Source organism: Mustela lutreola, chromosome 7 (assembly GCF_030435805.1).
Source record: "Mustela lutreola isolate mMusLut2 chromosome 7, mMusLut2.pri, whole genome shotgun sequence".
NCBI classification, from domain to species: domain Eukaryota; kingdom Metazoa; phylum Chordata; class Mammalia; order Carnivora; family Mustelidae; genus Mustela; species Mustela lutreola.
The window spans coordinates 54,626,582-54,654,528 of record NC_081296.1 but is presented as its reverse complement, the minus strand read 5'-3'; the positions used below and the strand labels follow the sequence as shown (position 1 = coordinate 54,654,528).

Here is a 27,947-nt window from a genome sequence, read left to right as displayed (position 1 = left end):
GGTCTGTAGGCTAGTCATATTCATAGAGACAGAAAGTAGAATGGTGGTTGCCACAGGCTGGGTGGGAAGGAAGAATGGGGAGTAGTGGTTAATGAGCACAGAGTTTCAGCTGGGGAAGATGAAAAGGTTCTAGAAGTGGATGGTGGTGGGTGCACAGCGATGTGAATGCACCTACTGCCCCTAAATTGTACACTTTAAAATGGCTAAAATGGTGAATTTCACATTCTATGTATTTTATGCTTTTTTTTTTTTTTAAGTCAAATGATAGGGGCACCCAGCTGGCTCAGTCAGTGGAGCATGCAACTCTTGATCTTGGAGTCATGAGTTCAAGCCCCATCTTAGGAGTAGAGATTACTTAAAAATAATCTTTTTTTAAAGGCAGGCGATAACAAATGCTGCAAAGAAACAAAAGCAGGGAAAGTGGAATATGAAATGATGTGGAGAAGAGGGGAAGTGTTATTTTAGGCAAAGTGTCAGAAAGGGTCTTTCTGATCAGCCAGTGTTGAAGTAGAAGTCCAGAATGAGGCAGGAGTGCCCCACTGACTATGGGGACACAGGGAGAACATGCCAGGCAGAGGCAAAAGTAACTGCAATGACCTTGGGGCAGCGGTGATGGGCTTGGTAAGAACAAGGAGGAAGCTAGTGTGATTGGGATCCTGGGAATAGGGCAGAGCTACAGTGATTGAGGTCCAGGGGCACCTGGGGCCAGATCCTGCAGAACCTTGAAGGGCATTATAAGAACTTTGAGTCTGGGGCAGCTGGATGGCTCAGTTGGTTAGGTGTCCAATTCTTGGTTTCTGCTCAGGTCATGATTGTCAGGTGTCAGGCTTCCTGCTCAGCAGAAGTAGGCTTGAGATTCTCTCTCTCTCCCTTTCCTTTTGTCCCATCCATATCTGATATCCTCAGAAGAGAACAAGAAAGTGCTGTGAACATGTGAAAAGAGCATAATGCTATAAAAAGCAACAGAGATCAAGACAGAGCTTTAAGAAATCAAAAGTATGGTATCTAGTGGGGTGCCTGAGTGGTTCAGTAGGTTAAACACCGGACTCTTGGTTACAACTTAGGTCAAGATCTCAGGGTTGTAGCCCAGCATGTAGTCTGCTTGAGATTCCTTCCCCTTCCTCTCCCCCTTCTTCTCCCCCGGCTTGTGCATGCTTTATCTCTCTCTCTAAAATACATAAATAAATAAAATCTTCAAAACTATGGTATCTAGAATAAAAATAATTTAAGTAGAAGTACTGGAAGGTATAGTCTAGGAAATCAGTCCAAAAAGAAAAAGATAAAGGCAGAAGTTAGAAAGAAAAAAAGATTTTTAAAGATTTTATTTATTTATTTGTCAGGGAGAGAGAGAGAGAGAGCATAAGCAGGGGAAGTGGCAGGCAGAAGGAGAAGCAGGTTCCCCACTGAGCAAGAAGCCTGGTATAGGACTTGATCCCAGGACCCAGGGATCATGACCTGAGCCAAAGGCAGATGCTTAATGAACTAAGTCACCCAGACATCCCAAGAAAAAAAATTTTTAAGATTATTTATTTATTTATTTGACAGAGAGAGTGAGAGAAGGAACACAAGCAGGGGAAGTGAGAGAGGAGAAACCTGTTTCCCTCTGAGCAGGGAGCCCAATGTGGGGCTCGATCCCAGGACCCTGGGACCATGACCTGAGCCAAAGGCAGACACCTAATGACTGAACCACCCAGGTGTCCTCCGAAGAGGCACCTTGAGGTGGAAATTTTTAAGAGGAGGAAATTTTGAAAGAAATATTACAAAGAAATTTCTCAGAACTAAAGATCATGAATATCCACATTGAAAGTGTCCACTGAGTGCCAGGGACAATGACTAGAAATTTTAGAACATTAGGGCTTAAGAGAGGTGCATGAAAACTCCGCATGAAAAAGGATTGCATACAAAGAATTAAGAATCAAAAGGTATCAGATTTCTAACAAACTGTATGTCTCAAAATATTGAGGAAAAAAATGATTTCTAATCTAGAAGTCTACACTTTCTGCAAAGCTATCATTCAAGAGTGATGGTAGATTAAAGACATTTTCAGATACACCAAAATTCGCATTTCTATCTCCTGTGTATCCTTTTTCAGAAAGCTACTAGAGGATGTGCTCTAGCAAAATGAGGAAGTAAGTCAGAAAAGAAGACCTGGGGCGCCTGGGTGGCTCAGTGGGTTAAGCCGCTGCCTTCTGCTCAGGTCATGATCTCAGGGTCCTGGGATCGAGGCCCGCGTCGGGCTCTCTGCTCAGCAGGGAGCCTGCTTCCCTCTCTCTCTCTCTGCCTGCCTCTCCATCTACTTGTGATTTCTCTCTGTCAAATAAATAAATAAAATCTTTAAAAAAAAAAAAAAAAAGAAAAGAAGACCTGGGATTCGGGAAAAAGAGATCCAACACAGAAAAGAGATCAAGTGGAGAAAGGAAGCTCTAGCAGAAAAGCTGAGGCCAAGCCCAAGGGGTACCCAGTCCATAGTAGAGGAGGAGGCTAGAGGGCTCAAGGAGAAGCTCTGGTAAAACAATCGTGTTGAAAAAAAGAGGCTTTGACACTTTATCTGTGTAACCATGTAGAAACCTGACTGAGAGGCTGTTGAAGGTCAAAGAAACCACGTGAATGAAAGAAAGAATAAAAGACTTAGCACCTCCAGATAAAAATAAAACCTACATGAAAAAGGAAATGTCACATGATATACAACTTGACTTGGTAAAGAACAGTGTTTACTTGGTTATAATAAGCAAACATTGAATACTGATTTCACTGATAATTCCAATAGGACTTGGTTAGGATGGCTTAGGAGGATAAACAGCTGTAGAGAGGGGAGCTGTTTAAGAAAGGTGAATTTTTATCTACCACAACAGAAAATGAATAGGTAATGGCTAAGATTACACATCAAGAAAATGAAAGAATAGATGTTTAAGCAATTGGAACAGGTGTCAACAAATGATACCCCACAGGCCAAATCTGCTTTTGTCAATAAGGTTGTACTTGGGTATGTCTACACCCACTCATTTACCTATTGCCCAGGGCTGTTTTCTAGCTACAAGGAGAACTAAACGGTTACAACAGACTGTCTGGCCCACAAAGCTGAAAATATTTCCCATGTGACCACTTATGGAAAAAGTTTGCTCTTCTACAGAAAAAGTAAACCCCTGATGTAGAATAATGGAGATAAATACATAAAGAAAGAGCCGGAAGGGTTAAATATGGTTGTTCTCAGATGTTATCTCTGTTATGAGGCTTCAAATATTAGTTGGCTTTTGAAATTATGTGTGTGACTACTTTTGATAAAAATTTAAAAATTATTGTTTTTAAGGAGTTGTCCTGATGCCCCAGAGGGAGGCACTGGGCTGACATCAGGGTTCATGCCTGAGCCGTCCCCTGCCGTCTCCTGCTCTTTGCCAGCTGTCCCCTGTCCCATCTAAATGGGGCAGAGTGAGTCAGAGCTGCCTGGCCAGAGTTTCACAGGACCTGGAACCAATTTCTGATATCAGACTTGGAAGGAGCCGCTCTGAGACAGCTTGCTGACTCAAGCCATCATTTGATGCTGTCAATATCATCAATGAATGGATCTCTAATAGCACGTGGTTCGGTCTGTGAGCTCTCCTATGAGATTGCCCAGCTTTCTAAAATCCAGGCTCCCCCTCTGGTCACCTCGGACCTGGGCAAGTTCTTTCATTTCCCTGTGCCTCAGTTTTGTCAGTGATAAATGGGACTCGTGCGTGCGAACTCCTTATAGGGCTGTGGTGAGCTTCATTCAGCTAATACAGGGAGAAACACTTGGCCCAGCGGCCCGACTGTAAGCCTACTGACTGTCCGCTCTTAGTAGTCCCGCTTTCACAGATGACAGAGATGAGGTCCAGAGAGGGAGTGTGGCCTATGTCGTGTTGCACAGCGGACTGGGAGCAGAGCTAGGATTAGCGCCTGGGACTCTCCGGTCTCTGTGCCATACTCTATCCCAGCACTACTGTAAGTCGCTTCTATGCGCAGAAAGCGTCTCTGGAAAGATACACAAGAGATGAACAGCAGTGGTCACCTAGGGACAGAAGGAGAAGCTTATTTTCACTTGAAAATTTTCAAACCACGTGACTGTACCCTTAACACAAAAACCAGGAGACACATAGTTGAATTAAACACATGAGATGAATAAGGCCTTTCTCATGGTGGCGATCCAATCAGCAGAAGTGAAAGTTTTTTCTTTCTGGATACCAAGTGGTATCCAGAAGTACAAGGTTATTGCTAGCAATCGTAGTGCTTTGTTGTAAAAGGAAAATGCTCTGGAATGGTGGCACAAGCTTTGAGAAGGGGCGTACATTTTACTAGCCAGAGTCTCCTCTTTGGAGGCAGAATGGGTTTCCTTGGCCACAGGTGAAGCCATCTTGGAGTGCAATGGAAATTTCCACTTTGGCACCTTGCACATGAAGGGCCCCCTTCCTCCAGACCAGCAGTTCCACCCTCAACACCTTGCATCCAAGCCCCCAGTTGGACAACTCTTCTGGAAAACATGATTAAGCCTGCAAAACCTGGGGGTTTTATTGGGGATGACAGTGAGGGCCACAGTTTGTTTTTCAAGGGAGGGAACACAGTCCCAGAAATAGCTGGGCCTGAGCTGGCAGGCGGCTGGCAAGGAGCAGGAGGCTCCGGGGCAACGCTCCCAGGCCATGTTGACTTTGGACGGGCTGCTCGAGCATTGTAAACAATTGCAGAAATGATTTCCTACCCTGGCAAAAGTCTTGTTTGGACAAGGGGTTCCCCCCCCTTTCTTGAAAAGGCAGTTTTATCATTTGTTTGCAAAAATGCTCAATCCCCTCTTTCTTTTCTTGTTCCCTCCGTGGCTCTGGTCTCCCCCAGAGCCAGATGAAAAATCTTTGTGTTTCTTTAATGTTAACCAACCCCCCATTCCTCCTTTTTAAACTGTTCCAGGTCTGTTGGACAAACACTCCCCAGCAACAGGACTTACAAGGGTCTGTTAAGGATTTTGTTAGGCTGGAGTCTTTAGCCAGAGTGACTTAAAATATTTTTTTTTCTCCTTGTTTATTACATTTTAAACTCCTAGCACAATAAAAGCCGCACACAAGGATTGGGAAAGCAATAAAAATGCAGCTCATAATGTCTTGGCCTGGACTAACTAAGGCCCCATCTAGACACCGATGTAACAGATTTGGTCTCGTACCCTCTCCCAGGATGTCAGACTAGGAAATAACATGGGTTGTCTATAAGGAAGAAAGCTGAGGGTGAGACCGCCGAGCCTGTCGGACTGCTGGCCGGGGTGGGGCTTCGGAGAGGCTGGGAGCTAGACAGCGCATTCTGAAGATCAGCCAGAATACTGAGCCGTTCAGAAAGAAGGAATACTCTGTTCCTGACCACCCAGGGATGAGGGCAACCACAGAGCAGATGAGGAGTGTGATATGCTAACCGACATACCTCCTGCCACCTAGCTCCAAACAGGACAGGACGGAAAGAAGAAGAAAGAATAGGGAGGGGTCAGAGTTGGGGGGAGAGAGAGAGAGAGAGAGAGCAAGGGGACAGAGGTTAAGGGGTGTATGGAGGAGAGGCCCACAGTCTGTGCTGGAACAGATGCTGGCTCACACTGGGCAATTGAGGGGAATTCAATGAAGAGAAAATTGACAAGGTTTAGGCAAGAATGAGGGAAGCCAAAAGGGACAGAGCCACACCCCAGAGCTAACAACGGCAGGGAGCTTTCCCAACCCCAAGTGAAAGGGCCCCACTCCAAAGATGTCACACAAGAAGTCACGTTCTTCTCATTCATTCTATCAACAAAAATCTATTTTGAAGACAGGAAAAAAACAACCAAAAGATGAATCCAAATTAAGAATTTACATAGGAAGAAACTGAGGTATAAAAAGACTCAGGGTGGGGCTCCTGGGTGGCTCTCTGGGCAGCAGGAGGTCTGCTTCTCCCTCTCCCATTCCCCTGTTTGTGTTCCTTCTCTCACTGTGAGTGAGTCTCTCTCTCTCTGTCAAACGAATAAATAAAATCTTTAAAAAAAAAAAAAAAAAGAGATCATGGTAAGCTTTGTTTTATTTATTTATTTATCTATTTATCTATTTCTTTATTTATTTATTTTTGCCAGAGAGAGATAGACCACAAGCAGGGAGCAAGGAGCCTGATGTGGGACTCAATCCCAGGACCCTGGGATCATGACCTGAGCTGAAGACAAATGCTTAACCAACTGAGTCATCCAGGCATCCCAAGCATTATATCTATTTAAAGATACAATTACACACTTATAACTGCAACAATTATGTTGACTAGGAAAATAATACAATTGTTAGAATTTTTTTTTAATCCACCCTACAAAATGTTTTGTTGTTGTTTGCTTTTGTTGATAATAGGTTATGGGAGGAAAAAGAGTCCCCAAATTGTCATAACAAAGGAACAGAAGAAAAAAAGATGGATGTTTGTTTGTCTGTTTGCTTGCTTGCTTGTTTTTTGAAGATTTTGTTTATTTTTTCAAGAGGGAGAGAGAGAGAGAGCTCCCGCCTGAGCATGCACAGGTAGGGGGGAGGGGAGAGGGAGGGGGAAGCAGACTCCCCGCTGAGCAGGGATGTGGAACTCGATCCCAGGACCCTGGAATCATGACCCGAGCTGAAGGCAGACACTTAACTGACTGAGCCACCCAGGCATCCTGTTATTTGTTTTTATTGTAGTAAAATATACATAACATTATATTGACCACTGTAGCCATTTCTAAATGTACACTTCCATGGCATTAAGTGCATTCTCATTGTTGTGGGACCATCACCACCATCCATCCACAGAACCTTTTCATCTTCCCCAGCTGCAGTTTTATATCCATTAAATGGTAGCTCCCCACACCCCCTCCTCCCAGCCGTGGCAACCACCCCTCTACTCTCCAACTCTGTGTATCTGACTCTAGGAATCTCACATAAGAGGAATCCTACAGTGTGTGTCCTTTTCCAACTGGCTTCTTTCACTTAGCATCATACCTTCAAAGTCTGTCCATGTCATGGCGTGTCTCAGGATTTCCTTCAGTTTTGAGGCTGAAGAATATTCCACTCTATGTATGTCCATGTTTTGCTCATTTATTCATCTGTGGATGGACACTTGGGTTGGTTCTATCATTTGGCTACTGTGAATAATGCTGCTAATGAAAATGGATGCTCAAATACCTGTTCACACCCCTGCTTTCACTCACTTCTTTTGGGTATATACCTGGAATTGGGATTACTGGATCATCTGATATTTATTTATTTATTTATTTCTCTATCTATTTCTTTATTTATTTTTGAGGAATTGCCAGACCATTGCCACAGCAGCTGCAAGAGAAATTGTTTACATCACTGATGTCCTTATTTTTCTTAGGAGAGAGAAAATGACATTCTTTCTTTTCTGAAGATGTTAAATTAAGAAATACTGGTTAAACATAGTTAAAATGACAAAGATAACTACTAGGAGAACTAAAACCAGTCTGATTACCATCCAAATTGCCCAAAAGTAACAGAGAGAGACCCCACAGAAGCATAAATATTGCAGAAGTAGACTAAGGATGGAAATAGGGATGGATAAAACTAATACAATCTCACTTTTCACAAGAAAATGAAAGCCAGTTATATGTTATTAACAAGACAGATGCCTGAAACAAAAGAACCGGAAAGGTTGAAATTAATTCAGGAACAAACAGATTGCCTGTAAACACAAACAAAAAGTAGGCAAGAGCTCTGTTACTAATGACAGGCTGACATCAAAGAGAATGAAGTCTTGCCATTTGCAACAATGTGAATGGAACTAGAGGGTATGATGCCAAGAAAAGTAAGTCAGTCAGAGAAAGACAAACATCATATGATTTCACTCATACGTGGAATTTAAGAAACAAAATGGATGAACATTTGGGGGTGGGGAGACAGAGAGGGAAACAAATCATGAGAGACTCTTTAAGACAGAGAACAAACAGGGTTGATGGAGGGAGGCGAGTGGGGGATGGAGTAGGTGGGGGATGGGTATTAAGGACGACACTTGTGATGAGCACTGGGTGCTGTATGTAAATGATGAACCACTAACTCTAGTCCTGAAACCAATGTTAAACTGTACGTCAACTAATTAGAACTTGAACTAAAAAGATAATAATTAACAGGCTGAATTCAAGCCAATAAGCATCATAACAAATAATAGCATCAAAATACATAAAGTAAAAATATAAAAATTATAAGGATGATGAATATAATACAATACCTAAATAAATACAGAAATAGAATTGTAATAAGATGCTTTCACTTCTCTCAGACCTCGACAAACCATATAGATAACAAGTTATGATTCTGACATTCTGAAAAACATATTTAATAACTGGTAATAGATAGTTCTCTAACTGGCTAGACAGGTAAATAGGTAGATAAAGCATATATATTGCTTTATATAGAATCTGAATCTAGAGACTCTATCTCCTTTTCAAGATTCCAAGTTACATTTAGAAAATTTGAGAGTACAACAGGCCATAAAGAGAATGACTTACCAAAAAAGGAGGGGTGCCTGGCTGGTTCAGGCAGTAGAGAATGAAACTCTTCATCTTGGGATTGTGAGTTCAAGCCCCATGTTCATGGTAGAGCTTACTTAAAAAGACAAAATCTTAAAAAACAAAACAAAAACAAATGGAAATAGGATCAGTCACACCCTTTGACTATAGTCAAAAACTATCAACGAATAATAAAAATAGAATAAAAGGTAGAAAACCATCTCTTTTTTTAAAATATTTTTATTTATTTGACAGAGAGAAATCACAACTAGGCAGAGAGGCAGGCAGAGAGAAAGAAGGAAGCAGGCTCCCTGTGGAGCAGAGAGCCCGATGCAGGGCTCAATCCCAGGACCCTGAGATCATGACCTGAGCTGAAGGCAGAGACTTTAACCCACTGAGCCACCCAGGTGCCCAGGTGCCCCAGAAAACCATCTCTTAAGTGACTTCTGAATCAAAGAAGAAATCAAAATAGTAGCTGTAGAATATTTAGAAAATAAAGAAAACACCATATATAAAAATCGATGACCTTGAAAACATGCTCAGTGATTAGATGGCAGGCACAAAAGGCAATGTGCTGTATGGTTCCATTTATATAAAATATCCAGAACAGGCAAATCCATAGAGACAGAAAGGAGATGAGTGGTTGCCTGGAGCTGGGGGAGAAAGCATGGGGAGTGGCTGTTTAATGGATGTGGGAGTCCTCTTGGGGGCAATGAAAATGTTCTAGAACTAGATAGTGGTGATGGCCATACAACATTGAAAATGTACTAAATGCTACTGAATTGTACACTTTACATTGGCTTAAATGATAAACCGCATGTCAATGTATATTTCACCACAATGGAAAAAAGAAACCCCATGGAAAGAGAGATTTATAGTTTCCATTGATGGTAGACTGGAAAATGCCGACCACACTGAGGACAATTTGAAAATCTGGACAGAATACGAAATATATCTGATTGGAGGATTGAAACTCTAACAAGGCAATGAAAAATTATTGGGTCAAAATTCAGATACAGGAAATCTGGAGTTTGTCTTTCCATAGTGGGCATCAGGTGAGTCTACAAGAGGCCCTTGATAAAGAAGCTGAGTGCAGTATCCAACAGCTCAAATCAGCCCCTGTCCAAAGCTATGGAAGGGTTCAGCAGGGTTCACCTCAGTAGCATAAACTCAGGTCTGATCCAAGGAGTTCATGAATAACAAAGACATTCTCACCACTTGGAAATTCCAAGGGTTTAGAAGCTCTGTTCCAGTAATCCAGGATGAAGAACAGGCATATTCTTTCTTATAAACTCAGGACACTCCTGGGTCTTTGACCATGCTTCCCTCATAACAAAATGATCGACTCTGTCAACATCTACATCTGGTATAATATTTATATAACATATACAAAACAATAGTCCAACACGGTTATGCCTAACATTTGGAGGAGCAATTGAGGGATAGGGATGAGAGGCTTTTTTTTTTATATATTTTTTTAAAGATTTTATTTATTTGTCAGAGAGAGAGAGCACAAGCAGGCAAAATGGCAGGCAGAGGCAGAAGCAGGTTCCCCACTGAGCAAGGAACCTGATGCGGGACTCGATCCCAGGAGCCTGAGATCATGACCCGAGCCGTAGGCAGCCACTTAACCAACTGAGCCACCCAGGCATCCTGGGATGAGAAGATTTTAATTCAATTTCCCAATACATCTGAATGTCAAGGTCATTATTATAGTTTTGCCAACAGTGACAATGTTATATCATCATCACACTATGGTAGATATAACCAGAAAAATAAAATTAAAAAGATATCAGCGTAACACTAGAGTCCCCTTCATTCAGGTACTAATCATTAGTCCGGTCCATCATTGATCATATGACCAAGATGTGTCCCAAGGCAATATCACTCAGGTTTGGAGGTTTCCATTTGCTCCTGTCAGGTTCCAAAAGTAAGAGTGGTCTCAGCCATGCTGGCTCACCCTGTCAGGCATCTGGTATCATCAAGCTAAGAGTCAATGATTATCTCTTGTTCCAGGCTTCTTTCAAGGTGTTAATGTAATACCAGATTTCCTTCTTTGCCTAACACATTCATTCATTCCTTTGCCCTCAGCTACTAATTCATCCTTCCATTTATACCCAAGTCTTTCCCCTTTGGAAGGGAAGTTAGGCTCGGCCACTGTGCTGGTCTAGACCACGGGCAACAATGCTAGTCTAGCAAGTGCTTCCCACTCTCCATTCCAACTCCCTATTAGACCGTGATTCTGAGGAGGAGAACTGTCTGCCCATTGTTGGACATTATGGGCTACAGAGCATGTCCCTTGGTCTGAAGAAATGTGACTTGGGAGTTTAGACTGGTGGAATGTCTGAAGTTCTCATTTTTCTATAGCACTCTGAGCTGCGTAGGCAAAGCCCAGCCAGAGGGCGTGTTCACTCTTGCCAAGACCCACCTGCAGCCTTCTCGTGCCACCAGCATCAGTCTCACTTGGCAGCCATGTTCAGGGCCTTCTCCCCAGGAAATCTCCCCCCACACCCATCCACAATCTCTGTCTTTCTTGTTGGGAGACAGAACAGTTCTTATTGGCATTCTGCACCTCAGAGGGTACACAAAGAATACGTCTAAATCCAGCCCCATTCTGCATTGTTGGAGCTTCCCATGTCCATTTATTCATGGACCCACATGCTACCTACATGAGCACGTCAGGATATTTACTCACTGGTTCCAATGACTTTCTGATCCTGAAAGGGGCTTCTTCTAATGATGTTCAGTTTGTGTTTTCTTAGACTCCATATTCGTCTGTTTGGCACCATTAATCTCAGGGCCAAACTGAGAGCCCCAGTTGTTTACATCTCACCTGGGACCTGGAGCCCATTACCTGAAGCCCTCCTTATCTTGCTCTGACACGTCACACCAACATCCTCCACCCCAAGCCACCCAGGGCCAGGGACCACACAACTAGGGACAGCCCCTGTATCCCGAAGTTCATCTGATCAAACAAGCCAACCCGAAGACAGCCACCCTGCCTTGCCTCACCTTCTCCATGGAACCTCTAATAAACGCTGCGGCCTGGGCTTTCCCTTCATTCGTCTCTGCCTCCTGACCAGCACTAATGCTTCTTCATATAGCCCTGTGTGGTGTCACACACCCTGTCTCAGGAAATAAAATAATGAAAATCTTTTGGTGGCGTTAGCCTCCAAGTGTCATCGCTCAGTCATCTTTATAAGTTACAACCCAGCACAAATAAGGTGGACACTGGCATGTTATACTTTAACGCACCCCTCAAACTCCTATGCTGAGGCACCTGGGTGGCTCATTCGGATACGTGTTTACCTTTGATTCAGATCATGATCCCAGGGTTCTGGGATTGAGTCCTCTATAGGGCCCAGTGTAGAGTCTGCTTCTCCCTCTGTCCCCTCCCCCAGCTTGTGTGCATGCTCTCTCTCTTTCTCTCTCACAAAATAAGTGAAATCTTTAAAAAAAAAAAACTTCCCATGATGGCTTCCATAAGTGGGCATTCCTTTATTTGTTTTTTTTTTAAGGTATCTCTATACCAGACATGGGACTCAAACTTACAATGCTGAGATCAAGAGTCGTGTGCTCTACCAACTGAGCTAACCAGGAACCCCAGCAACCCTTTAATAAGCCAGTTTTCCATTGCCTTACTGCCTCATCATATGGCCAGGCAATTGACCACTCCTGCAATGAGTCAGTAAAAACTCAGAGAGGCAAACCAGCATGTAACTCAGTCCACTGAGCTGATTTGCTATTCTTTTTTTTTCTTTTAAGATTTTATTTTTATTTATTTGACAGACAGAGATCACAAGTAGGCAGAGAGGCAGGCAGAGAGAGAAGGAGAAGCAGGCTCCCCGCTGAGCAGAGAGCCCAATGCGGGGCTCCATCCCACGACTGTGGGATCATGACCTGAACCAAAGGCAGAGGCTTTAAAAACCCACTGAGCCACCCGGGCACCCCTCTTTTTTTTTTTTTTTTTTTTTAAGTTTTATTTATTTTTTGACAGAGAGAAAGAGAGAACGTTCTTGGGGGTGGTTGGTGAGCCAGAGGAAGAGACTCACAAGCAGACTCCCTGCTGAGAGCAGAGCCTGAGGTAGGCCTTGATCTCCAGACCCTGAGATCATGACTGAGCTGAAACCAAGAGTCTGCCACTTAACTGACTGAGCTACCCAGGCCTCCTGAGCTAATTTGTTTTTAACTGTTTTTAATCGGAGTGGCGCCTTCCAGACAGGATGTTGTCCATTCACGTTGGAATTTCCATCCATTAACCAAGAAGCTCTTTGATGGTTAACAGAGAGCTTGTTCACTGCCTACGCACAGTCCATGTTGAAATAGATTCTGACAGCTCCTCAGATGGTTCCAAAGTTAGTCTTAGGGCAAGAACCTACCTGCTTGTGACTATGTCAATAACACTTTGTATTCCCTCAGAATTTCATCAAAAACTAAAAACCATAAAAAAGGACCAAATAGAAATTCTAGATGTGAAAAATACCATAACCAACAAATAAGAACTCAGTGTATGGAATTCATGACAGAGGAGACAAAGCTGAGGAGAAAAACAGAACTGAAGAAATATCCAGATTGCATGGAGAGTCAAAATTCAATAAAATGTAGAAATAAAACAAGCAATATGCTGAGAAGTTCTAACAAACATGTAATTGGAGTCCCTTACATAAAGGAAAAAGAAATCACACAGAAACACCTGAAGAAACAATGGCTGAGAAGACTCTAGAGCTGATGAAAGACACCAAGTCACAGATGTAAGAATTCTACAAACTCCCAAAAGAAGATGTGAAACAAACAAACAAACAAAAAAAAAAAAAAAAAAAAAAAACCACATCTAGACAAACCACAAACTCAGACACAAAGAAAATCTCTGGACAGAAAATAGACAGCTTTTGGGGGTGCCTGGGTGGCTCAGTATGATCTCAGGGTCCTGGGATCAAGTCCCATTGTCAGTCTCTCTGCTTAGCAGGGAGTCCATTTCTCCCTCTCCTGCTGCCCTTCCCCCCTGTTCAGGCTCTCTCTCTCTTTCTCTCAAATAAATAAAATCTTAAGAAAAAAAAGGAAGGAAAGAAGGAAGGAAGAAAATAGACAGCTTTCCTTTGAAGGAGTAGTGATTAGAATGACATACAAAATCTCAAAAAAACACTGAAGTCCAAAATACAATGCGACAATATCATCAGAGAACTGAAATACTACACCCAACAGAAACACTCTTCAAGATTGAAGATGAAGTAAAAACATTTTCAGACAAAGAAAAATTCAGAGACTTCATCACCAGCAGATTTGAAAGGGAACCCAAAAGAGTGTTCCTCGGGCAAATGGAAAAAAGGTATCAGATGGAAATACAGAAATACAAGAAGAAATGAAGAGCAACAAAACAAGCAGAAAAATAAATAAATCTAGTTGACTACTGATTTCTAATAAGAAGAAAAAGAAAAAGAAGAAGGGGGAGGAGGAGATCTTATGAAGTTTGAAATATATATGGAATTAAAATGCATTTAAAAAATCACATTGGTTGGGCAGGATGATAAATGGACTTAAATTCCTTATGTTATCTGGGAAGAAGGCAAAACTATCAACTAATATTAGACTTTGGTAAGTCACTGATTCATTTGTAATCATTGGGGTAACCACTAATAACATAATAAAAAAGGATATAAATTTCAAGCTAATAGGGGCACCTGGGTGGCTCAGTGGGTTAAAGCCTCTCCCTTCTGCTCAGGTCATTATCCCAGGGTCCTAGGATCAAGCCCCACATCGGGCTCTCTGCTCAGTGGGGAGCCTGCTTCCTCCTCTCTCTCTCTCTGCCTGCCTCTCTGCCTACTTGTGACCTCTGTCAAATGGATAAATAAAATCTTAAAAAAAAAAAATTCAAGCTAATAGACGTTAGAAACAGAATCATAAAATATATCATCCTAACATAAACAAATAAACCAACAAATAGATATTTATTTGGTTACCTAATTTATAGCTAAGATAACATGGCAGTACATTGGAGAAAGAATATATTTCAATATACAGTGCCAGGTTAATTGGATGTTTATATGGAAAAAATAATTTTGTTCCCTCTCTTAGGTCACACATGAAAAATAATTCCAACCGATTGCAGAATTAAATATAGAGGGGAGAGTAAAAGCACTTTTAGAAAGAATAACAGAATATATTCACAAACTTTTAGCATGTAAAGATTTTAAATTTATTTTTATTTGTGTTTTACAGATTTATGTATTTATTTGAGAGAGAGAATGGGGGAGGGGCAGAGGGAGAAGAAGAGAGAGACTCCCAGGCAGACTCCATGCTGGGCTCAATCTGCTGATCCTGAGATCATGACCTGCACCGAGACTAAGAGTTCAATGCTTAACTGACTGAACCACCCATGTGCCCCTGTAAATATTTTTCAAAATAAGACCAAAACATGGGGCACCTGGGTGGCTCAGTCAGTTAAGTGTCGACTCTTGATCTCAATTTGGGTCTTAATCTCAGGGCCATGAGTTCATGCCCCGCACTGGGCTCCACATTGGCTGTGAAGCCTATTTTTTTAAAAAAGAAAAAGACAGGACCAAAATAATGGGCTGATATATAGAGGGAAAGGATAGATGGGGCTATATTAAGAATGAAAGTGGTTGCTAGTCAAAAGATGGTAAAATGGCAAACCACAGTGTGTAAGAAGATCTTTTCAACAACAAAGGATGTTTTTATGTGGCCAGAATAGATTTTAAACCCCCACAAAGCAATAACAAAATGACAGAATATGAACAACCACTTTACCATAAATCATATTCCAAAGGCCAGGAAACACAGAAGTGGTATTCAACTAGTCCCTAGGGAAATACTGGTTAAAATTGTAAGATATTTCAAACTACCTCCAGAATTAAGTAAAAAATTAAAAAAAAAAAAAGATCATATTATAGCAGGTATTGACAAAGATGCTGAGCAAACAGAAGTCCCAGAAACTGCTGGAAAGAGTGGAAACTGATGTAAGGGGAAAACGTTTGTCGGTATCTAGTAAAGCTGAAAATAAGGACCCGGTAATTCTTAGGTATATATATCAAGATGAAATGAAATGTTTTCTTTGGAAGATTTATTTTAGAGAGAGAAAGACAGAACTGGGAGGGGGTAGGAAAGAGAATCTCAAACAGACTCTGCCCTACCCGGCGCTCAATCTCATGACCCTGAGATCACAACATGAACTGAAACCAAAAGTCCGCAGCTTAACTGTGCCCCACAGGTGCCCCAATATATCCAACAGAAATGTTCAATGTTCACCTAAAACATACAGACTGTTCATAAAGGCACTGTAAGGGCCTGCCCCTCCCAGAGGAACGTACTTGCAAACCCCGGATATAGGGGCGGGTCAGGCCAGATGGAGACATCCAATCAGTAGGGTGTGCATATATTTACTGTGGTGAGTTGAAATCTCATTGGCCACCTGTGTGTGGGCCGGGCTCAACCACCTCCATAAAGGTTAGTCTGTGAGGCTGGGGTGGGGGGAGGAGTAGGAGGAGTTAGAATAACTGTTAGGATCGCCCTTAGAATAGCCCTTGGGATAGCCCTTGGGATAGCCCTTAGGGTAGTGGTCGGGAGCCTCCTGGTCGTCATGGTCGTGGTAGTCCTGGGCAGTGGTGTGGCGGCAAACAGCCTCCCTGCCAGAAGCTTCGCCACCGCGAGTGGCCTCTCCACCACCGAGCTGCGGCCCCGCCAAGCGGCCTCGCTGCCCTGGGCCACAGCCCCGCCTGCGAGCGGCCTCGCTGGAGCGGCCTCTTCTTGGGAGCAGCCTGTCCGGGGAGCGGCCTTGCCGGAGCAGCCTCATTCCGGGGAGTGGCCCTGTCTGGGGAGCAACCTCGTTGGCGAGTGGCCTCGTCTGCAGAGCAGCCTTCTTGGGAGCGGCCTTGTCGGGGTCATCGTCGTTGTCTCTTCGTAAGAGATGGCCCCTACCAGTCAGTTTGATTTTCGATGCTTGGTGTGAAATAAAGCTTTGTTTGATTTTCGCTTTGTGTCAGTCTCGTTCCTTTGATCACGGACCCTAACAGCACCTTCCTATACCCCCAAACTGGAAACTAGCCGAACGCCCGTCATAGTAGTACAAATAAATAAAACATGGCATATTCCCACAAAGAATTCCTTACAGCAACGAAAAGTAACAGACACGCAACAAGGTTGTTATGAACTGATTTGTGCCTCCCCCCAGATTCATCTGTTGAAGTCCTAACCCCAATGTTACCATATTTGAAGGCAGGGTCTTTATGAAGAGCTGAGTGAGGTCATAAAGGGGTGGGACTGTCATCCAATAGAACCCGTCTCCTTAGAAGAAGAGGAAGAGGTGCCAAGGGTGCCCACGGACAGAGAAGAAGCCCTGTGAGGAGACAAAGTGTCCTCTGCAAGTCAAGGAGAGGTGCCTCAGGAGAAATCAAACGTGCCAAATCTTGATCTTGAACTTCCAGCCTCCAGAACTGCGAGAGGATGAATTTCCATTGTTTAAGCCAGAATGTAGTATATTTCATGATGGCAGCCCTAGCAGGCTAATACAGTATGGATGTAACACATTTTGTTTTTCCGTTATCAGTTGGTGGTATTTGGCTTGTTTCCACTTTGGGGCTATTATGAATGATGCTGCTATGAACATTTATGTACAAGTTTTTGAGTGAACATATGTTTCCATTTCTCTTGAATATATTTTGAAGTGTATGCTGGGTCATATGGTGACTCCGTGTTTCAATGAATTAAATGTTTAAAAGTATAAAGGAATCTATAAAGTTAAGAGAAGAAGGTCAGGCAACAATAACAAAAAATAAAATACATGGGATGATCAAAGTCAAAGGACAGTTCTGGGTTTACATTAATAAAATGTAAAAGCCCCTAGGAAAACTGGTAAAAGAAAGAAGGCATTAATTACCAATATTAGGAATCAGAAAAGGATGGAGTTACAGATCCTACAGATATTATAAAGATAATAAGATGATGAACAACCAATGTCCTCAAATACATTGAAAATCTGAGTTTGAGATAGATGCTACAAAACTACAACTTACAGGGGCGCCTGGGTGGCTCAGTGGGTTAAAGCCTCTGCCTTTGGCTCAGGCCCTGATTCCAGGGTCCTGGGCTCAAGCCCCACATCGGGCTCTCTGCTAGGCAGGGAGCCTGCTTCCTCCTCTCTCTCCACCTGCCTCTGTGCCTACTTGTGATCTCTGTCTGTCAAATGAATAAATAAAATCTTTAAGAAAAAAACCTACACCTTACAAAAACCAACAAAAGGAGGAATAGAAAATCTAAATGATACTATGTCTATTAAATGAATGGAAGTCGTAATTTTAATCTTCCAACAAAGAAAACTCTAGTCCCAGATGGCTTCACTGGCAAATTCTAATAAATATTTAAGAAAGAAAAATATCATGATTACATATACTTGTTCAGAAAATAGAAGAGAGGAAACATACCCAAACTCAAATTATGAGGCCAGGACAGGATAACCTTGCTACTAAAACCTATCATGAATGGGGATGCCTGGGTGGCTCAGTCAGTTAAGCCTCTGCCTTGGGATCAGGTCATGACCCCAGGATCCTGGGATTGAGTCCTGCATAGGGCTCCTTGCTCAGCGGGGAACCTGCTTCTCCCTCTGCCTACTACTACCACTGCTTGTGCTCTTTCTCTCTTTCCGACAAACAAGTCGGAAAAAAAGAGGAAAAAAAAAAAAGCCCACCAAGGATATCAGAAGAAAGGAAATGTGTAAGGCAATCTTGCTAACGAACACAGATGCCTATCAAATCCTAAACAAAATAACAGCAAAGTGAATTCAACAATACATTAAAAAAAGCACACACATACCTGAAAAGTTTGTGTTAGTCAAAGAAGGGTTGGCATAAATTTAAATTAATCATTTAAGCTTATGATATGAACAGAATAAAGGAGATGAATCATACAATCATGATAGATTTTTCAAATTAAAAAGTAAATTAAATTCAAAATTAAAATTTCTAAAAAGTAATAAAAAGTCAACCTCCATTGATGGCCATCCACCATCACGTAGACTCTTAGGTACACCCCTTAATTTAATTCAACCTCCTGCTCTTCCTAACTTCCCTAGTCTTCCACTGTGACCTGAACCTCAGGTCTGCCCTCAGCACTATGTCCTAAGTAAATAATAAATCTTGTCTCCAAACATTCATTTTCCTTCTCACTTTCACTGAAATCTGGTTCTGCCTGAGAACATTACTCTTCTTAGAGCCCTCTCATGCAGCAGCTGGGCTTTCTCCTATCCCCCATAAATCACAAGCCCAGGGGTGGGCTAGGGGTCCTCCTTGCTCTTCTTTGACTTTTATAGACTAATTATCTTTCTTTTTCTCTACAAAACCACTGTTTCCTATAAGTTTGCATCCTTAAACTACACCAGCCTATACTCTTGTTGAAGCCTTCTACCAGCCGGCTGGCTACTGTCCCTCACTCATTGAGGATTTTATTTTTTAAGATTGATTGATTGATTTGAGAGAGAGAGAGAGAGAGAGAGAGGAGGAGGAGCAGTAGGAGAGGGAGAGAATCTCAAGCAGACTCCCCACCGAGCGTGGAGCCCCACAGTGTCTGATCTCAAAACCTTGAGATCATGATCTGAGCTGAAATCAAGAGCTGGGGCTTAACTGACTGAGCCACCCAAGTGCCCCTCACTGAAGATTTTAGAGCCTGGCTCTCAGCCTCTCCCTTCATCATTAGCACCTCAACATTCTTTGTGACTTAACCAGCATCCATCAAAGACTATACGACACCCTAGCTTTTCAAGTTCTGTGTTGCTTGTCTGTTACAAGAGCTACATTTTACTACAGGTTTATATGTGCCAGGTTCTAAACTGTCCTAAACACTCCACATGTATCAGCTCATTACATCTTCACAATAAGCCCAAGTATTATTTCCATTTCGCAGATGAGGAGCCAAATTATAGGGAATGAATTATTTTGCCCCAAGGTCACCCAGTAAGTAAGGGAGGCGTCTGGGATTCGAACACAAGACTTAGGCAGCCAGGCCTTATCTACAAGATACTATCAAGTGTAGACCAACTAGTTGGGGCAGATTTATGGGGTCAGAATCAGAGACGACAAGCTCTCTGTTTAACAGCAGGGGCTGCTGAAATAAACTGGGATAAACTCTTATGTAGCCATTAAAATATATCAATTGGGGCACCTGGGTGGCTCAGTGGGTTAAAGCCTCTGCCTTCGGCTCACGTCATGGTCTCAGGGTCCTGGGATCGAGCCCCGCATTGGGCTCTCTCCTTGGCAGGGAGCCTGCTCCCCCCCCCCCTCTGCTGCCTCTCTGCCTACTTGTGATCTTTGTCAAAAAACTTTTTAAAAAATGATATCGATCTATGTTTACAATACTAAAAGCCATTCATAATGTGACTGAAAAAAGCAAGCTGGAAAACAGTGTACTAAATCTCCACATGAACGTTTATAGCAGCCTTATTCACAACTGCCAAACCTGGGAGCAACCAGGATGCCCTTCCAAAGGTGAATGGATAAACAAACTGTGGTACATTCATACAATGGAATATTATTCAGCATTAAAAAGAAATGAGCTATTAATCCACAAAAAGACACAGAGGAACCTTAAAAGCATACTGTTTAGTAAAAGAAGCCAGTCTGACTTAAGGAAGGGCTACTTACTGTATGACTAACTATATGACATTCTGGAAAAGGCAAAACTAGAGGGACAGTAAAAACATTCGTGGTTGCACCAGGTCCCAGGGAAAGAATGAATGGGTTGAGCCCAGGGGATTTTGAGGGCAGTGAAACTATTCTGCATGACGCTGTAATGGGGGACACATGACATTATGCATTATTTTAAAGATTTATTTATTTGGGGCGACTGGGTGGCTCAGTGGGTTAAAGCCCCTGCCTTTGGCTCAGGTCATGATCTCAGGGTCCTGGAATCCAGCCCCACATCCCACTCTCTGCTCAGCGGAGAGCCTGCTTCCCCCCCACCCTTCTCTGCCTGCCTTTTTGCCTACTTGTGATCTCTGTCAAATAAATAAAATCTTTAAAAAAATAAAAAATTTTAAAAAAGTAAAGATTTTATTTGCTTGAGAGAGAGAGAGCAAGCTCGCACACAAGCCCCTGTGAGCCAGCGGAGGGGCAGATGGAGAGAATCTCCAACAGACTCCCTACTGAAAAGGGAGCCTAGCTGCGGGTCTCCAACCCATGACCCCAAGATCATGACCTGAGCTGAAATCAAGAGCCAAGGGCCTAAGCCACTGAGCCACCCAGGTGCCCCATGACATTATGTATCTATCAAAGCTTTGAACTTTACAGCACAAAGAGGAAAGCTTAATCAAGCTATGGGCTTTATTAATAATAGTGTATCAGTACTGGTCCATCAGTTGTGACGAATGCGCCACCCTAACGCTAGTTGTTAATAATAGGGAAACCTGTGATGGTGGGGACGGGAGGTACATGGGGACGGGAGGTACATGGGAACTCCGCACTATCTCAATTTTCTGTAAACCTAAAACTGCTCTAAAAACTAAAGTCTATTAATTTAAAAACAACAGTACAATTGCACGATCCCTTTCATGTTAATATGTATCTGCGTGTTTTGTGCATTGGGACGTCTGCAAGGACATAATCAAAATTGATAGGAGTTGTCTCAGAGTAGTAGGATGCGTGGAAATATTTTTCCTTGTTCTACTTGTCCTATTTTCTTAACAAAAGCATGCATTAATTTCTTATAAAGGAGGAAAGTGAGGCCGTGGGGGCCTCCGGGCCAGAGCCCAGCGCGCCCGGAGCCGGCGCTGCCAAGCCCCGGCGCCACCGTGGGGAATGCAGCTTCGCTGGCCGCCGACTGCGGCCCACGCCATCCTCTGCATCTGCTCCGCCCACCGCGTCCCTCGGCCTTTTCCGAGTCGGGTCGGGGAGGTTAGGAAAAGGAAGAGCGAATTCCTCCGGTGCAATCGCGTCTGCACGCGCTCTGGGCGCGGAGGCCCGGACGGTAGGGAGGGGCTCCGTGGGGCTCGGCCGGGGGTCCGAGACGCGCTGCGCAGCTCTGGGGCCGCGGGCGGCCGGCTGGCCGCCCGGCTTTCAGTGGGCTGGAATGTTCCCGCGGTGCAGTGTACTTTGTTCTGGGGCTGGGGGAGGGTGCAGCGGGGGCAGGACTCCAGGGCCCCTGGGACTTGGAGGACAGCCAGCTTTCCGTTCCCAGGGTGCCTTCCCCGGGGGTGGGGTGGCGAGCGGAGGGAGAGGAGCTGTTGAGTTCCCAGGCTGGGCAGCTGCGGGGCACCAAGGGAACCCCTGGATTCCGGCGCCAGCCCTGCCACCCGAGCCTCATGCTTCTGGGGTCGTGTCTCAATCTCTCTGGGCCTCACTTTCCTCATCTACAAAATGGAGATGATTAGTAATAATAATAATGGCATAGTTATTGCCTGGCACTATTGTAAAGTGCTCTCCAAGTGTTCATGCCTCGTAACTACCCTTTGAGATAGGTACTGTTAATAGAATAATCTAATTATCCTATTAGTAGAGTAGGAGGTACATGGGAACATGTACAAGCCCTTTGGACAGCTCAGATGCTCTTGCCGAGCTTCATTCCAGATAGTAAAATGTGCACCATTATTAGTTTCACTTCTTCTTCTTCTTTTTTAAAAAATTTTAGTTATTTATTTGTCAGAGAGAGCCAGTGCAACACCACACAAGCAGCGAAGCAGGCTCCCCTACTGAGCAAGAGGGCTGATGTATCCCAGGACCCTGGGATCATGACCTTAGCCCAAGGCAGACTCTTAACCAGCTGAGCCACCTAGGTGTCCCTTATTATTAAGACTTTAAAAATGAGGAAAGAGGGGTTGCCTGGGTGGCTCAGTTCATCAAGTGTCTGTCTTCAGTTCAGGGATCCAGCCTCACCTCCCAATCCCTGCTCAGTGGGGAGTCTGCTTTTCCCTCTGCCTCTCCCCCCTGCTCATGCTCTCTCAAATGTTTAAAAAGAGAGAGAGAGAGAAGCTCAGGGAGGTTAAGTAACTTGCCCAAGGGTACACAGCTCCTCAGTGGTCATCTTGGATGCAGGCAGTCCGGCAGAAAGCCTCCACTTTTAACCTCCACAGACATTGCCTCCCTACTGCTAGTCTCAGGAGGCCCTTAACATCTGTTTGTTTGGACACACTGCAATCCATGCCACAATCTGGAGGAAGCATTACTAATAATAATTACTTCTAAGTGATGATAATTATCACCAACCGAGGGCTGTAATTCTCACAACACCCAATGAGGTAAGTGTCATTATTATTAATCTCATTTTAGGGATGAAAGAATTGAGGCCCTGGAAGGTCACTGTGGTTCAAGGCGATGGAACTCATTCATCCTGAAACCAGAGCTCCTTTCTAAGTATTATATAGGGAGACAAACTCCTCCAGACTCTGAACATAGAGGTTAGCTTGGAAGGACAGTCCTTCCTTCTATAAATGTTGGGAGAGTCACCTTTGCCTGGTAAGCCACCGGGCTGTGCAGAGTGTAATGCGTCTCAGAAGCTCCCCTAACACCAGCAGCTCCCCTAACGCCAGCTAGAGAGCTGTGGCTCTCTCCTGGGTTTGCCAGTTCAGGAGCCCAGCTGACCAGTGGCTGGTACCAGCGCCACCCAACCACAGGAGGACTGGTCTGTTTTGTGACCAAACTGCATAAAAGCAATTTGTTTGAAGTTTGCTATTTAATGTTTTAAACCGAATCATTCACAGCGTTTTTTGATAAGCAAGATTTAGTATTTGTTAATGAGGGTCAATAAGTGAGCTATTTTATTATGTTTTGAGCTCTTTTATTATGTTTTCTCATTAAATGAAACAGCAGATTCCATCCCTTGACTGTATTCTTGCCGTGATCTCCATCCTTGATTTTTCTCTTTATTAGGAGAAATTTTCAAAAATTTGTTTAAGGGGCACCTGGGTGGCTCAGTCGGTTGTATCTGACTCTTGATCTCAGCTCCAGTTGTGATCTCTGTGTCATGAGATCCAGCCCTGCGTGAGGCTCCTCGTTCAACATGGAGCCTGCTTAAGATTCTGTCTCCCTCCCCCAGCTCTCTCTGGACGCCTGGGACGCTCAGTTGGTTGAGCAGCTGCGTTTGGCTCAGGTCATGATCCCGGCGTCCTGGGATCGAGTCCCACATCGGGCTCCCTGCTTGGCAGGGCGCCTGCTTCTCCCTCTGCTTCTGCCTCTGCCTCTGCCTGCCATTCTGTCTGCCTATGCTCACTCTCTCCCTCTCTCTCTCTGATAAATAAATAAAATCTTAAAAAAAAAAAATTGTTTAAGTCGACTAAGAAAGAGAGGAAGAGTTTGAGTGTCATTCCTGGGAGGGGAATGAAATCCACTGGGCTTCCTTGGTCGTCACCTGACCTCACTGTAGTCCTCAAGAATTAGGGGAATACATAACTGTGCATGACCCTTACTTTTATTGTATCACGAATGACTACTGCAAACACCCTCCCTCTTTGCCTGCATTTCCCCCCACTTGGCTGTGCTGTGGACTGACGTCACATCCGACTCAGGAGAAGTGGGAGGGACCGCTTGAGAAAAACTAGTGAATGTATCGTTTTTCTTATCGAGTAAAGTCTAAAAATATGCACAAAGAAGCATGGATTCTGTGATTTGAATCTGAAATTTCATTATATGGCATGTGTGTGATGATCCTGGCATCTGTTAAAATTGTGGTAAAAAGTGCATTCTGATTGGCTTGATTCTGAGGAAAAGACGTCAGAACGGGTTCTGTGTAACTCTCTGCACACAGTCGCTGCAGGGTGCTCATGAGCCGCGCAGGAGAGAGGGACAGCTAGTGGAAGAATGAGTGTGGATGACAGACAAATCCATTTATGGACAAGTGTGAACGGCTGGAGAGCTGCTTGGATGCACCCGGGAGGGGATGGGAGGCAATGGCATGTGCTGGGTTCCAGAGGTCCTCGGCCCACCACAGCACTCACAATATGACTCCAGAGGTATTTGTCTACCCATTGGTCTTCCCCATGAGGAGACTTGGAGCTCCCTGAAGCAAGAAGATAATTCTCTCCTTTTTTGCTTCCTGCGCCCCTGTCACCGTGTGTGGCACATTCATGGAGGCAGTGGTTAGGATGTGGTCTTGGCTGCTGTTATATGCAGCATTCCACCTACATGAAGAGTACGGCCCAGGCACCATATTCTCTTCAAAGGCAGGACCCGACAGTTGTATCTGTCATCCTGGCTCACTTCACATAGGCCAGAACTTAGTCATAGGGCCACACCTTGCCAAAAGGATGCTGAAAAATTTTGTCTTATTCGGGGTGGCCTTGGGTCTATTTACTTATTTTTATTTATTCATTTATTTATTTTTAAGTAGGCCCCACACCCAGCATGGAGTCCAACACGGGGCTTGAACTCATGACCCTGAGATCGAGACCTGAACTGAGATCCAGTTGGAAACTTAACCAATGGAGACACTGGGCGCCCCACCTTCTGTCCACTTAAAGAAGAGATATCAGAAGGCAATTGGTCTCCTTCTGCCACCTAAGTGAGCAATACATTCCTATTTGTTAAGTGAATAAAAAGACATAAAATGAATCTGACATTGCAAGTCTATTCTAAGAAAAAGCATGTGGAATCACATAGTTAAGTGAAAAAAGCCAAGTAGGATTGGCAGATATAGTATGCAATTATTGCTGTCCTTCTTTACCAAGAGACATTTTGTTGAGAGCGACAGTGGGCCCAGATTAGATATTCTGCTTCCCAGACTCTCTCCACGTGGCCATGTGATGCCATGTGGCCAATGAGATATAAATGGAAGACAGCTGGGAGACCACTGAGAATGCTTTGCTTTAATATAGGCATACTTTCCCCTCATTCCTCCTACTTCTTGGTTTCTGAAGTGCTGATATGAGAGTGCAGCAGCCAACTCATGAGACAATGAGTGAGAAAGCGAAGGGCACACATTAAATGTAGAGGAGAGGAAAGAGGGGCGTGGCCAGACATAGACACTACCATGACAACGTTGACGCTCTCTCTTGTGACCACCCTACCACGCCTGCCCACCTCCAGACTTCTCGCTCTGGAGAAATGGAAACTCCTACCTGGCTAAGCCAGGATAGTGGCCTTTCTGTTGGATGCAACCTAACCGATACATATGTATACACTGATCACTTCGAATATCTCCGGAAGGATACCCAAGAAACCATAGTCATAGCTGCTTCCTCCTGGGAGAGGAAGTCAGGAGTTGGAGGCAGGGCACAAAAAACTTACTTTTCATTTAAAGGCTTCTAATTTTGAATGTTGAATTGTTGGCATTAATATATTCAACCAAATAGCATTGAAATAACAACTTACAATGAGAAAAGTCAAAAGATACTGTTGATTCATGAATTTGATGGCTCAAGAAATACCATGTCCAGCAGTCATATGATTATACCACCTAACTACATTGTCATCAGTGGCACAGTTGTCCCAGGGCATTAATCAGAAGGGACAGCTCAAGAACTGAATTTTGAAAATTATTTGTTAAAAATAAATTACCATAGGTATGTCATAAAGCAATAAAAGTGGGGCTTGGGGGGGCTTCTTTTGGCTTGTTTTTTTAAAATCAGAGAGACCTAATTGTCTCCAAGTTTAATTGTATCTCTAATGTTGTATTTTTTTTCTTTTTTTTTTCTTCTTTTTGTTTTTTTTCTAATATATTTCTTAAACTAGGTAGAGAGTATACTGTTCTTTGTCTTATCATTCACTGTATTCCTTTGATGGGAATATTTTCTAATTTGAAATTAATTGTGAAAACCCAGAATGTGTTCAAATACAATCAAGCACTCTCAGTCCTTTGAATTATAATGCTCTTTCTAGAGAAACAGAAACAGGGCTGATGTAGAGAACTACTGACATTGCTCATAACCCACAATATATCTTATCTCACCCTGAGCTAGTGGAGATTACCCCGGCCAATGGCATCAAAGAGTGGTGGGGATTATGAATGATCCTGGTGCCTAGGAGTCATGATTCTTGGGCTTACTTTCATTTTATTCTTAATTTTACGTGTAGATAAATTCTTTTTTTTTTTTTTAAGATTTTTTATTTATTCATCAGAGAGGGAGAGGGAGAGAGAGTGAGCACAGGCAGACGGAATGGCAGGCAGAGGCAGAGGGAGAAGCAGGCTCCCTGCCGAGCAAGGAGCCCGATGTGGGACTCGATCCCAGGACGCTGGGATCATGACCTGAGCCGAAGGCAGCTGCTTAACCAACTGAGCCACCGAGGCGTCCCGATAAATTCTTAATAGGGAAGGAGGCAGGGGGGATGAATCAAACCGGAAGACTACGTCCACCTCTAGCAGGCAAGGGAAGACCATGACCCTACTATCATTTCTATTAGGAGCCACGTGGCAGTGATGATGACTGAATTGAAACCAGACTAATGGTGCAAAGGGGACATGTTGTATTCATAGTCACATAGATACATATGATTGAACTCTGTGATAATTTTAAACATTAGAAGAGGATTGACTCACATTTATTCTGCAGCAGCACATACTTGTTCCTTTTCTAATATTATCTATGCTTGAAGACATGGAAAAAAATAAAATTTATTCAAGGATATATTTTTAATTTAAACACAGCTTCATATTTTAAAAATTGTTTATATTTATGTACTTTCCCTTATAGAATGACAAGGTGTTCAAATGTCCTTTAAAGGACTGATTTTACCACTCATATGTTTATAAAATGTTTTCAAAATATCATGCCAAAGAAAGTATGATGAGTTTATTCTACTTCTCTACAAAATGTTTAATATTCATCAAAAACAGATTATGTCCAAGAGACTGTGCCTTGTATGTCAATGTTATTTACTATGTATGTCACAGGGGTAAAAAAGGTTGAGGAACAAAAGAAAAATCCCATTTTCAATAAATTCTAATAAAATAGTAAGATGAGCTATAATTCAAAAGGGTCCCTGAAGAAGATCAAAACTGGACTTCTGAGTATCAGTATGTGTGATAAATTTATGTGTGATATCCTTACATTTATTTTACGCCAAATCCAAGACTCTTAACATGCTATGCCTAAGTTAAAAAAAGGGAGGGGGGGGAATTCTGTGTCATCTCATTTGGAGGTGACTTGCTAAAGGACAGACACAAAGAAACAGTTTTTTTAGAACACTGATATTTTGTTAGGCTATTAATAGATTTGATAATAAAAATGTGTGGGTCTTTTTGAAAGAAAAAAATATCTTCAAAAATTTAAAACTCTATAGTAGAATTTAAAAATAGGATGTCTATCTCTCAAATCACAGCAAGACAAAAGCAAGCAAAACACAGTCTGCATTATAAAAGACACGACAAAAGTAATTAGAATGATAAACAAGTATGACTCATAAGCAAGACTACCAAAACCAAAATACATAATCTAAACAATACATGTAAATGAGTTAAATCCTCTATTAGAAGACAAAGACTCACAGTTGGGACTAAAAAAAATCAATCACTGGTGTCTTATAAGAGACAACCCAAA

The 27,947-nt window shown here is 43.1% G+C and overlaps 1 long non-coding RNA gene across 4 annotated transcripts in view; it reads left to right on the top strand.

The window, feature by feature from the left end:
- The first annotated feature begins 21,235 nt into the window (after nucleotides 1-21,235).
- The window catches only part of LOC131835973 (uncharacterized), a 29,916-nt gene continuing 23,204 nt past the window's right edge, over nucleotides 21,236-27,947 (top strand). The window contains exons 1-2 of one of the 4 annotated variants that reach the window (XR_009355436.1): nucleotides 21,236-21,448; nucleotides 22,551-22,715. This is a non-coding gene — a long non-coding RNA (uncharacterized LOC131835973). The remainder of the gene's footprint in view (nucleotides 21,449-22,550; nucleotides 22,716-27,947) is intronic. The other 3 variants (XR_009355437.1, XR_009355434.1, XR_009355435.1) reach the window with 3 other exon arrangements.